The following is a 10,211-nucleotide window of genomic DNA, read 5'->3' as shown; positions in this document are numbered from 1 at the left end:
AGAGTGTAACAGATGTTCTTTGTCATAAGGGATGCATTCGATCTCCCTCATTATATTGTATTAACATTAAGAATTTGATATCTAGTAAATATATAACTAGATAACAACTTGCGACGAAAAAATTTAATGAAACATTATTGTGAACTTTACACCTATTCGCTGTTAATTAAAGTTTATAAAAATTGATAAAAATCTGCATTTAAACACAGCTTGCATATCACCAGCCCAGTAGCCAGTACTTCGGTATTGGCATGAAAATACGGATTTATTGTGTTATTAAAATTTGCTGTTACAAAATATTAGAAATTATTATAAATTAAGGAATGTATCTCCCTCATGCAAAGCTCTGATTCCTTTCACGGATTTGGCTATACTTTTTGGAACTTTTGGATTATAGCTCTTCATCTTTTATATAAGCTTTGGATTGCAAATATTTTGGCCACGAGCATCACTGAAGAGACATGTATTGTCGAAATGCGCAACTGGTGCAAGAAAATTGGTACCGTTAATTTTATTATTTATATATTGCAGTAGATGTATAATGCGCAGTCAAATAATGGGCAAGAGAAATTATTTTTTTTTACCTCTGAATATTTTTTTAATAGCATATTATAATATTGAAATAACCTTGGTGTAAAATAAATTTTTTTTGAAATTGGCTCTTTCTCATGAACCATGCGGTAATTGTTTGGTTCTGTCGAAATATTTAACAAGAAAAGAAGGAGTGTTCAATGACAAAAGTTCATATAAGTTAAGCAATTGACCCATTGTTTAACATGTCATTTAGATATTTCTTGTAGTTTCCATGTAAGTCAACATATTGCATTTCGTACAAAGTTAATGATAAATCAATAATAACCATGTAAAACAATTTTACTATACTAATTCTTACTTGTAAATCATATTCACTAAATTTCAATAATCATGTAAAAATGTTTACAAAAGAGGGACGAAAGATACCAAAGGGACAGTCAAACTCATAAATCTAAAACAAACTGACAACGCCATGGCTAAAAATGAAAAAGACAAACAGAAAAACAATAGTACACATGACACAACATAGAAAACTAAAGAATAAACAACACGAACCCTACCAAAAACTGAATAAATGTTTTTTTTAGAAACTCCTAATGTATAGTGCATCTTTTCAACGTTCATCGTGTCAATTAATCAATCATATGCGTAAAGTCGGACGATATGAGTATATACGTAGATGGTCAGGACCATACGCGTATGGTCCAAATACTCTTTTGGTCCAGAACAAAAACAAATGATAAACGTGATCTTGTTATACAACTAAGATAAATCAAGGGATATCTCCTTTGCATGGTGGTTTAAAACGTCTTGTAAAATATTCCGCGAAACTAAGTGGTATCTGGAGGATTCATTCCAACTCCGATTAGAACACCCAAAAATTCGTCCCAAAAAACGTTATGAAATCGATCCAAATTAAATGTTTAAGGAGACATGAATGCAGTGTTCGCCCATACAAACTCTTTTCAAATACATTTAGCACATTTACTTTGTATGCTGTATATGACTACATGACTACTCGGGCCAGAAACAAGCATGACAATGACAACTTTGACCAATTTAAAGACAAGTTCGACCACTTTAAAAGACAACTCGGACCCCTATTAAAATACACTCGAACCACTTTAAAATAAAACTTTGATCAACTAAACAAAGAATATCATATTATAGCATATGGACCAGTGTAAATACAATTCGGACCACTTATTACAACTATTTTATATCTGTTTCTTTTTTCTTTAATCTTGTGTACGATTTCCCCCCTTCATTCAGCACGTTGTGTACTTATTCCATTTTCTGTAACTCCCCTATCAGACTCTCATAAGATGTCCGAATTGTCTAAAAAGTCCATTTATTGTATCACTATAGTCAGTCAACACTGAGTATAAGAGCTCGACAGTTTCGCTCATCTTCAAATCTGAATTGATAAGAATAACCAGTTTCTCCCGCGAAGATCGATTGTCCTCCCTGGGTATTCCGGCTTCCTTCACCAATAAAAAAATGACCTCCACATAATGGCCAATTGAAAAGAAACTGGCGTTAAACACCAAGTAAGAAGATACAATCAAATTCGATTTGTTCTGTTGAAATGATAATGTACGTTTTGAATTCGTTTCGATATTGATTTATCTATCTAAATGTATTAAATAAATGCAAAATTGTTGCACCTTGGACGTACATGACTATAAAAATCATCAAATTGCCTCCCCCGTCATTATCTTTTAATCTTAAAGACTGCTAGATAATTTTTATTTCTTAAGGCAATACTTAGCATTATTTTATTATAATTGCTTATTGAATTTCAATACTATGCGGATATTAGTCTTTAATGTGTTTATCAAAGAAGAACAATATTTTATTATGTATTATAGTAATGATTGATATTGCACAATGCACAACAGATTACTTTTTAACATCAAATATTCACAAATTTTGATTACAGGTTTGTGATTATAATACCATTAACATCGAATAAAACCAAAACGAGCAAGCATTCGTTCACAATTATGAAATCTAAAATTTCTTGTAGTTTTTAATAAAGAAAAGATGTCATTTTGAATCGGATTGTAAATCTTTTAGTGGTAAGGTTTAAAAAGATATATATGTATATCGAAATATTTAAGATCAGCATAACTGATCATAACTGGTTCTAAATAAAGGCAACAGTAGTATACCGCTGTTCGAAATTCATAAATCGATTAAGAAAAAAAAACAAATCCGGGTTACAAACTAAAACTGAGGGAAACACACCAAATATAAGAGGAGAACTACGACTTAACAGAAACAGAACATTAAAATGTAACACACACAGAAACGAACTATAATATAACAATGGCCATTTTTTGGACTTGGTATAGGACATTTTAAGAAAAAAATGGAGAGTTGAACCTGGTTTTGTGGCATGCCAAACCTCCCGCTTTTATGGCAATGTTAAATATAACATTAAAATGACATCATTACATGACAGGACTACACTACAAATAAATGGGAAAACATATGGGACATAGAAACACACGAATAATAGTTAACAAAGGGTACCAGGTTTAAAATTTAATACGTCAAACGTGCGTTTCGTCCACACAAACAATTATTTGCTACCTATTAAAATCTAAAAAAAAAAAGGTAAAATGGTAATAAGCTATCAGCGGTGGTCTAAAGTGGTTACAGTGATTCCTTTAGAGAGCGACATAGCTGGTTGTTGCATAGACTTTTTACAAGTCCTTATCCTAATGCTGTATAAGTGAGTGCTCTAATTCAAAGTCATGGATCTGCGTTAATTTAATATTTTATGGAAAGGTTTATTTCCATTTTACATTTTTAATACATTTTTAATTCTGCTTTGGCAGAGTTTGCTACTTTTGAAAATATTAAATATAATTAAGCAGTAGGTATTCAGAAATAATATAGGGATCTATATTGTAATTAATTATGCAAGTCATTTATGCTATTGTTATAATGACTTGTTATTGAAGGATTATTAACTTGATAGACTATTTTTTTGCCGACTCAATGTAATTACCGGGCAATGCAGATCCAGTATCTGTCTCATGACAAGCTTATCCGACTTATAGAATAATGGCATTTTTTTCCATCATACTTTTATTTTAGCTCCATTTGTCTGAACTGTTTGTATTTTTAGTTAGTAGTAAAATTGAGAAAGGAAATGGGGAATGCGTTAAACTACTTTTCCGCGTACAAACCGTTTTTTTTAGTTGTTCGGTTTTATGAACGAAGTCGCGTGCATTTCATTGATAAATTGACGCGGATGAACCTCACGTTGCAATACTAATACATGGCGTCATAGCCTAATATTTTATCAAGTTCTGTAAATGATTTTCAAAATATTAGGTAGTAAGTACTACTGAATTTTATACTTTTATTCGTTCAGTAACGAAACTAATTTTTTTTTGTATTCAGTAGGTTTTTTTTCTCACTCCTTTACTTCTTTAAGTGCTGTACAGGTGGTGATTTTTGTAATACTGTTACAATACTGATTTTTTTCAGTACTGTAACAGTGGTGATTTTGGCAGTACTGTAATAGTTCTAATTTTTGTTATCAGTACTGTAACAGGACAGTTTTTCCCCATTAATGGGCATTATATTTTTATTGTCTGTACGTACGTTCGTCTGTTCGCTCTTCGATTTGTTCTTTCGTCCTGTCGTTCGTTCGTCCGTCGTTCCATCCATTCGTCCGTCTGTTAATTTTTCCGTCCGTTCGTTTGTCCGTTTGTCCCGTTTTTGGTCAAGGTAGTTTTTGAAGAAGTTGAAGTTCAATCAACTTGAAACTTAGTAATCATGTTCCCTATGAGATGATCGTTCTTATTTTTATGCAACATTAAAAAGTTTTTACCCTAATTTCACGGTCCATTGAACATAAAAAAATGATAGTGCGATTTGGGCATCCGTGTTCTATGTTATTCGCTGTGTTTCTTGGACAGATGAACGTCCCTACTGAATCAATACTTACTTGTCAGTGCTTACCTTACCAGTATCAATAATTCAAGACTTTACCTCTTGAAGTTTCCTCGGAGTTCAGTTTTTGTGAATTTACTTTTATTTCAGTTGATGTAAATGATGCAGTTTGTGTTTTTCAGACAGTTTTCATGATATTCAATCAATGTTTCCATTATAATAAACATTTATATTTAAACTACGCTTTGGCTAATTTTATTTCTATTTTCATAGATTTGGTGTGGTTTGTTTTTATTTATTTTCATGCATTCATGATACATGCACTATTATACTTCACTTAACGAGCGATCTTTAAGGTGCGTTAACATTAAGAAATCATAAATGCTTGTATATAAATAAACTCATCATAGATAACAGGATAACATTTTGTATTTACGCCAGACGAGCGTTTTGTCTACAAAAGACTCACCACTGACCCCCGAATCCAAAAAAGTTAAAAAGGCCAAGCAAAGTACGAAGTTGAAGACAATGAGGACCAAAATCCCTAAAAGTTTTACCAAATACAGCTAAGGTAATCTATTCCTGAGATAGATAAGCCTTAGTATTTCAAAAAGTCACAAGTTTTGTAAACAGTTAATTCATAAATATGGCCATATCAATAAAGAACAGCAGTCAGTAGTAAGTATTCAATCACTACTGAAATAAATCCTTCTGGAAACACTACAGAAATAATACTTAATCATCAGTACTGAAATGTTAATGATAAACAAAACAGTACAATTACAGTACTGAAAAATTCAGTAAACTTAGTACTGTTACAGTACTAAAAAACTCAGAAATACCTAGTACTCTCACACTTCTAAAAAAATAAAACTGTCAAATAACTGAAAATAAAAAGAAATAGCTACCGTACAACGTGTATAGTTCAGCAGTACTGAATTCACCAAAAGTACACCATTACAAGGTTTTGCCGCGGCTGTTCATTGATGTTTTACAAGAGTGTAGACAAGTACAGTAAAAGTGTAAGTACATACTTGGTAGTGTATCTATGATTGATACCATTGTGACTGTTGTTTTAATCAGTTCCACTGTATTTTATATATATAAACAGATGTACATATATCAATATGACATTGGTATGAATATTAAATAAAATTATATTACAAAACTAAATGCCTAAGTATCGTGATTTCAAATTATAAAACCTACTACCATTTTATAATCCTAAAAAAATAACAACCTTTGTGGCCAAAACGACTACACCTTCAACCTAGTTTAAGTTGGCAAAAAGCTACATTTCAACATTTTTTTTCTATTTTTAAGATCTTTCACGAAAAGGTAAACAAAAAAGTCATTGATGATCATTGATTTATGACATGCCGAATATCTTTCAGCTATTATCACAGTTTCCGATTAACTTAATTCAGTCGTGAATTAGCGGCTTATATAAATATAGAGCAAATATTTATATTTATCGCGTAACGTAAGCATGGCATATATATATATATATATCCTAATTATTAGAAAATAAGTTGCGTAACGAAAAAATGGAAAACTTAACGTTTCCATTTTGTGCCTGTTAATTTTGTAAAACAAATCGTCCGTGATAATGGAATAGGGAGCACATAGATACCATCAATGCTTACATTCACATATGAAAAATCAAATAACTGATGTTTTGTTTATTTTCTAGATATATTTATAACTATTTGACAATAATTCATGCTTGCTATTAATATTTTTAGAAATGGATGCTTGTAGGATATTCCAATTGCTCACTTTTTTAAAGCTCACTTTTGTGAACGTCGCATGGCGACATTTTCGTTCATTCAACCTTTTCCGGATAATTTTTTATCTGTTGATATATACTGTATATTCAAATGTTTAATACCGGAACATCAGGGTGAATCTTATCATAAAACCTATAAAACTATAGTTTGTTGCAGTATCAATTCTCATAGCGGCAGAACTATCCCACGGAATAGAGCGCTTTAAGAAGTTCCATTGGTCTTGAACGTTTAGCAAGCACTAACTAATCTGTCAATCAGTTAATTTAGTCAAATTACAAAATTTATGCCATAAAAATGAGGAGCCAAAAATTTCTACAATTAAACTTTTTTTCTTAACCTGATTTTTGGGTTTATTAGACTGTAGCAAAATAATGGGTGAAGAAAATATCATATGGAGGTGCATTTTTTGTTTTTGTTTGCTACGGCTCTTTGAAAATGACCAATTTTGATGATTTTCCCATTTTTCGTCGATTTTTAGCTATTTTTGGGCTATAATCGTGAAAAAAATCACAGCTCCACAATTAAACTTTTGTTCATACTTTCTTTAAAGATGAAGTGAACCAATCTGAATAAATTTTATTTAAAAAAACTATAGATAGGTGTTAATATAAGAAAGTTTTATCATATTTTGACGCTTTTTTGTGTAAAATTTACCATGCTGTCAAATTTGTGTTTTTGTGATTTTTCTCAGTTTTAAGAACACAATGCATCAATATTATAACTTTTTTGTTATAAATGATTGAAAAAATACATATCTGAGAAATTTGAAAAGACCAAAATGATATGGGATGTACATGATTATTGTAAAATCATATTTTGTATCCCTCACCCATTTTCTCGAAATTTTGGCTAAACATACTGACTTGATTGGTCGTAAAATTTGAAACTGGATTACTCAAAAACCATTCATTGTAAATACACAATTTTTTCACAGAGCTATGTTTGATTATAATATTTTTAAAATTCATTGATATTTTCCACTTGTATAACATGTTTTGGAAATAATTCAAGAACGAGATTTCAACGAGACTGAACGAGACTGAAAAGTCAGAAGAATACATCCTTAAGGGCCCGAAGGACGTAAATAATTTACATTACAAAAACATTATAACTAGAGTTTTAAACAAAAGCCATTCAATAAAAAGTGATCATTTATAGCTTACTGAAGAAACTATTTCAGCAGCTTAAGCTTCAATGATATATTTACCCAATGCAAGTTTGTGTGTTTACATTTTGAGGAAAGAAACATATATAAATAACTATACATATACATATTATAGTCAGCATGTTTACAGTCCTTTTCCAATCAACTTCATGTAATATGGTGATGTTGTATCTTATATGCAGTTTACACAAGAGGTGATACATTGTACCTAAAACAACCTGGCTTACATGCTGAATTTATATATATTTGGAAATGTCTTTATCCTACCTGTATCAAAGGAAAAACAAAATAGCTGCATTGATATCATTTAGTAAATGCAGACAAACTTTGTACTCTTAATGAAGATGTTTGTACATAAAATAGCTTAATCAATATTTATACACTGAAAAGCCATTTGGTTAAAAACTCGTTTTTCGTTTAATGTCTTGTATATTGTCGTAATTATTGCTTCTTGCTATGCGTTTGTATAGGTATAAAGCCAGCAAATACGAATAAAGTCACAAAACTTGTAACTAAACTAGGGATAAATAAATACGGCTGTCAATTCTGTTTTTTAGTTTTTTATTCTCTCTTGGTAGCGTGAATAAATAATCAATAGTAAAAATGATACGTTTATTAAACATCTAGAACTGTCGATATATTTCAATACATGTACAATATTCGAGCAACAACATATAATTAACATACGGGGCGGAACTACTAAAATAATATTATTTCTCTTGTATTTTCGTACGGGCCGAATGGGATTATCTTCAATATTACAATGACAATATGAATGCAAGGCATACAGCTATCTTCTGCGCTGCTTCTTACCTCTAAACTACGACCATTACTTATAATATAAACTTCGAGACATACAGCTAAATGCGCTGCTTCTTACCTCTAGGAACCCCCGGGCTGAGCCTTGCTGCAAGCCAAATGTGAAAACAGCAAAAGACTGACGAACGTGACGTTGCACTGGTATTTATTTGAAATTCCCGGAAGTAAATATTCTAAGTATTAAGAAAAACATAAGGTCAAGCGCTGACATAAAATATAGGAGGATTAACAGGGGATGATGTATATAATCATTTCCCCATTGATTAAAGCGACATTGAAACATTAAACGACAACCTGATACAATTTGATTTTAATTAATAACTGTAACAAAAACCTATTAGTTATCTTCGTTCAAAAACTTTATTAAATTTTATTATGAATCATTAATTATATCTTATTTCGAAGTAACACTTGTTACATGTGAAAAAATATCGTAAAATAGTGATTTGATGTAACTAAGCTTTTCATTATTTGTTACACAAATCATTTTTTGGGAGAAATTGTATACAAAACTGGTCATATTATTTAACAAGGTTACTTGTTTTAGCCTAAGAATTTGACTAATCTAAATATCTTATCTTTTTAAGTAGACTGCATTTCTGCATTCTTCGGCAATTTTTCTCAAATAATTTTTTCCTCCATTGGTCTACTTTTTTTTACATTCTGGAACCTTTTTATACGCTATTTTTTGGCATTTTAGTACCCTATGTTTTTTCATTTTTAGCTAACCTTTAGCTTTTTTTGCGTCCGGCGTCCGGAATCGTCCGTCGTCGTTTTCCGTCGGGGTTAACTTTTACAGAAATCTTCTCCTCTGAAACTACTGGGCCAAATTAAATCAAACTTGGCCATAATCATCATTGGGGTATCTCTTTTAAAAAAAAGTGTCCGTCGACCCAGCCAACCAACCAAGATAGCCGCCATGGCTAAAAATAGAACATAGTAGTAAAATGTAGATTCTGGCTTCTATCTCTAAAACCAAAGCATTTAGAGCAAATCTGACATGGGGGTAAAATTGTTTATCAGGTCAAGATCTATATGCTCTGAAATTTTCAGATGAATCGGAGAGCCCATTGTTGGGTTGCTGCCCCTAAATTGGTAATTTTAAGGAAAATTTTGCCATTTTTGGTTATTATCTTGAATATTTTTATAGATAGAGGTAAACTGCGAACAGCAATAATATTCAGTAAATAAGATCTACAAATAAGGCAACATGATCAAAATGGTCATTTGACCCCTGAAGTGAGTTATTGCCCTCATGCAAAGCTCTGATTCCTTTCACGAATTTGGCTATACTTTTTGGACCTTTTGGATTATAGCTCTTCATCTTTTATATAAGCTTTGGATTTCAAATATTTTGGCCACGAGCATCACTGAAGAGACATGTATTGTCGAAATGCGCATCTGGTGCAACAAACTTGGTACCGTTGATTTTATTACTACCACTGGGTCGATGCCTCTGCTGGTGGACTATTAGTCCCCGAGGGTATCACCAGCCCAGTAGCCAGTACTTCGGTACTGGCATGAAAATACGGATTTTTTGTGTTATTAAAATTTGCTGTTACAAAATATTAGAAATTATTATAAATTAAGGAATGTATCTCCCTCATGCAAAGCTCTGATTCCTTTCACGAATTTGGCTATACTTTTTGGACCTTTTGGATTATAGCTCTTCATCTTTTATATAAGCTTTGGATTTCAAATATTTTGGCCACGAGCCTCACTGAAGAGACATGTATTGTCGAAATGCGCATCTGGTGCAACAAACTTGGTACCGTTGATTTTATTACTACCACTGGGTCGATGCCTCTGCTGGTGGACTATTAGTCCCCGAGGGTATCACCAGCCCAGTAGCCAGTACTTCGGTACTGGCATGAAAATACGGATTTTTTGTGTTATTAAAATTTGCTGTTACAAAATATTAGAAATTATTATAAATTAAGGAATGTATCTCCCTCATGCAAAGCTCTGATTCCTTTCACGAATTTGGCTAT

This window comes from Mytilus edulis, chromosome 2 (genome assembly GCF_963676685.1).
Source record: "Mytilus edulis chromosome 2, xbMytEdul2.2, whole genome shotgun sequence".
Lineage (NCBI taxonomy): Eukaryota > Metazoa > Mollusca > Bivalvia > Mytilida > Mytilidae > Mytilus > Mytilus edulis.
Note: the sequence above shows the minus strand (reverse complement) of the source record.